The sequence below is a fragment of the Chinchilla lanigera genome, unplaced genomic scaffold (assembly GCF_000276665.1).
Source record: "Chinchilla lanigera isolate Chin_1 unplaced genomic scaffold, ChiLan1.0 scaffold00014, whole genome shotgun sequence".
NCBI classification, from domain to species: domain Eukaryota; kingdom Metazoa; phylum Chordata; class Mammalia; order Rodentia; family Chinchillidae; genus Chinchilla; species Chinchilla lanigera.
The window spans coordinates 27,384,920-27,388,841 of record NW_004955415.1 but is presented as its reverse complement, the minus strand read 5'-3'; the positions used below and the strand labels follow the sequence as shown (position 1 = coordinate 27,388,841).

General features: G+C 37.2%; 1 pseudogene; it reads right to left on the bottom strand.

The window, feature by feature from the left end:
• Window positions 1-3,097: 3,097 nt before the first annotated feature.
• On the bottom strand, window positions 3,098-3,709 carry LOC102009380 (annotated as a pseudogene).
• Window positions 3,710-3,922: the final 213 nt, after the last annotated feature.

The window sequence follows — 3,922 nt, the reverse complement described above, 5'->3', positions numbered from 1 at the left end:
GCATCTTCCACCACTCTTGTCCTGCAGCTCCCAGTTTCTTGACCTGAGCAGTTGCCGGGCCCTCTGGCTCTCCACTGCACAGACAGCCATTGTGGACTCTCCAGCTTACCTAATCTCCTTGCAAAATTACATATACTGTACATAAATTTTTTTTGAAACAAGATCTCACTATGCAGTTCAGGCTGACCTGGACTCACTATGTAGCCCAGGCTGATCTCAAACTTGCGGTGGTCTTCCTGCCTCAGCCTCCCGAGTACTGCTATTACAGACATGAGCCACCAGGCCCAGCTGATGAATGTAATTATGTATTGCAAAAATATACCAACAATTAAAAGTAAAGTTAAAGCAACAAAGAAGAAAATTATAGTTAATAAGTCAGGGAGATTATCACAATCATGAACATATACACACTAACATCAGAGTCCCAAAAGGCATGAAGCAGAAGTCAACAGAATCAAAAGAAGAAATAGTCTTTTTTACAATCATACTTGGAGACTTCAATAGCTCACTTCTAATGATGGATCGAACAACTAGACAGAAGATCGGTATGGAAACAGGCCTTAGACAGCACATACCCAGGACATCCCACCCCAAAACAGTGGAATATGCCATCTACTAAAGAGAAGTTGGGAAAGGAAGACCGTATGTTAGACCTCAAAACAAGTGTGAGTAAGCCATGCGTAGCTCTGAGCAAGCCTGGAGAGCTTGGAATTATTCTGTGTATCGTTTCTTACTACAAGAGAATGAAACCAGAAATTGATGACAGAATGAGAAACTATTGCACTCACAATGCAAATTTAACAATACACTCTCAGCCAATGAGCCAAAGAAGAAACCTCAAGGTAAATCAGAATAAAATGGAAACAACTGCAAATGTAAGCACAATATACATAATTTATGGGTTACAGTGAAAGCAGTGTTTAGAGGGAAACCCGTAACTATGATACCACATTTAAAAAGGGAAACATCTCAATTCGTCCTAGGTTTACATGATAAGCACCTGGAAAAAGAAAGGCAAGTTAATCATTCTATCAGAGGAAAGAAAGGAAAATGACCAAAGAGGAGATAAATGAAATAAAGAATAGAATCACAACAGAGAATATCAATGAAATCAAAACTTGTTTTTTTGAAAGGACTGAGAGAAATTAAAACATTACACAGATTAAGAAGGAAAACAGCTAAGACTCAAATAATTTAAATTATATAGACAAATAAAGATATTGCTATCAACTTTACAAAATTAAAATAATTATGAGTACTACAAACAATCATACAACTAATCAGATGATCTAGATGAAGTGGAGAAATTCATGGAAGAACAAGATCTACAGAAATTAACTCAAGAAGAAACAGAAAATCTGAAGAGACACATAACAAAGTGAAGACATGGACTAATTAATGGAAAACCTCCCAACAAAGATAAATGTCCAAGGCCAAACAGATTCTCTGGCAAATTCTACCAAACATTTAAAGAAAATTAACACTGATCTTTCTCTAACTCTTTTTAGAAGCATAGGTAACAAAATTTAAAAAAAAAGAAGATATGTTAGATTTCACCAAAATTAAACACTCTTGTGCATCAAAGGACGTTGCAATAAAGTGAAAAGACAACCAACAGAATTGGAAGAATATTTACAATTCAGATACCTGATGAGGGATGTGTACAGAATCTATGAAGAACTCTTACAATTGGGCATCAATAAGATAAACAACTAATTAAAAATACCCAAAGGACTCAGATATTCCTCCAAAGATAATAGAAATGGACAACAAACTAGAAAAAACTAGGCTCAACATCATCAGTCAGTAGAGAAAAACACATCAAAACCACAGAGATACTATTTCTCAAAACTTATGATGGTCTCAATGAAGAAGTCAGACAATGACAACTATTGAGGATGTGGAGAATTGGAGCATTCATACTCTGTTGGTAGGAATGTAAAATAACACGATCATTTTTTTGGTTGTTTTTGTTTTTGTTTTGTTTTGTTTTGCTTTTGTTTTTGTTTCTTGGTACCGGGAATCAAACTCAGGACCTTGTGCTTGCCAAGCAGGTGCTTGTGCCACTGAGTTGTATCCCCGGCCCTGGTGCAACTACTATGTCGTTGCTTTTTCATAAAATGTCCACAATAGGAAAATCTACAGAGATAAAGTAAATTAGTCATTGCTTCAGCCTGGTGGGTAGAGTTGAGCATGGAGATGAGGAGGAACTGGTAGCTAAACTATACTCTATTTTTTTTTTGAGGCAATGAAATATTCTAAAATTGGCTATGACTGCAAATATCTGTGAATATACTAAAAGCTAGTGAATTTTATACTTTTAAGTAGGGGAATTGTATCTCAGTAAATTACATTTCAATAAAGCTGTCATTTTTCTTTCTTTTTTTAATTAAAAAAGTGAGACAGAATTTCATAACAAAATAATAGAATAACAATACATTACATATTGTCATCTTCAAAGTAGTTACTCAGAGTACAAGACATGAGCATAAAAAATTCTCCAATCAATATTAGCACAAACTTTCCTTCTCAATGAACTAAGATATTCTAATAGTATAGCTTATGTGCTATACTTATAGCTTATGTGCTTTTTCTTCCTTTTCCCTTCCTTCCTTTCCCCTTTCTCCCATCCTTTTTCCTTTTAAACAATTTCTTCCCATTTCACAAAATTTATTATACGTTTTAGACCTATTTACTCTTTGAATTTCTCACATCAGGGTGACAATATGATGTTTACACATGAGTCTGATTTATTTCACTTACAAGTATGGTCTCAAGTTGCATCCATTTACCCACAAAAATCTTAAGATTATCCTTCTTTATGGCCGAGCAATACTCCATTGTATAAAAATACCACATCTTTCTTATCTATTCTTTGTTTGATAGTCATTTGGGTTGTTTCCAAGATTTAGCTATTACAAATTGTGCTGTTATAAACATATGTGCACATATATTACTGTGGTATGATGTTTTTAATTCTTCTGGGAAGATATCCAAAAGGGGAACAGCTGAGTCAAACGGGACCTTTAATCCTAGTTGTTTTTTTTTTTTTAACAATAAACACTTTTATTAAGTGAGTTAAGCCAGGAGGGAAAGTTTATATGCCTTTCTGGACCTTAATTTTTCTCAGACAGAACTCCAGCTCCTGCCCTGTAGCACATAGCCACCTGCTCAGCCATACTGGTCCAGTCTTGATGTAATGCAGGCAAGAAGCTTGACCTCCTGGAACTGCTCCTCCAGAAGACTACTGATTTTGGCATTCTTTTTCCTTTCATCATATTTCTTTTGGATTCTCTTTGATCATTTTTTGTTTAAAATCTCTTCCTCCTCAAGAGTCAGCTGGGCCCCCTTTGTGGCCCAGGGGCAATGCACAGTGGGATTCGTACCACTGTCAGTAGGGCATGCAGTCAATGAGCACAATGCAGTTCTTCACCAGGGTCTTGGTGTGAACCAGCTTGTTATTGGATACATTGTAAACAACATCAATGATCCTTGTTTATCGAGAGTAACACTCAGAGCCTTAGGAGAAGTTTCCCACATCTGGCCTCAGGGCTTGGTACTGCTTGTTGCCTCCTCGAACTCAGACCGTGTATATGTGGTGGGGGCCAATCTTAGTGTTGGCAGCAGGACAACCCAACTCATACTTCTGCTTCTTGTGGTAGGGCTTTCTGCTGAAGTTCTTGTGCCAGTTGTTCCAAGAGATGCCCATCACTCAGAGCCAGCTGGAAAGAGTAATCCTAGCTTTCTTAGGAGTCTCCATACCAACTTCCACAGTTGTTGCACCAGTCTGCACTCCCACCAACAGTGAAGAAGGGTTCTCTTCTCCCTACAGCCCCTCCAGCATTTGTTATTGGTTGATTTCTTGATGATAGCCATTCTTTCTGGGGTGAGATGGAATCTCAGTGTTGTTTTAACTTGCATC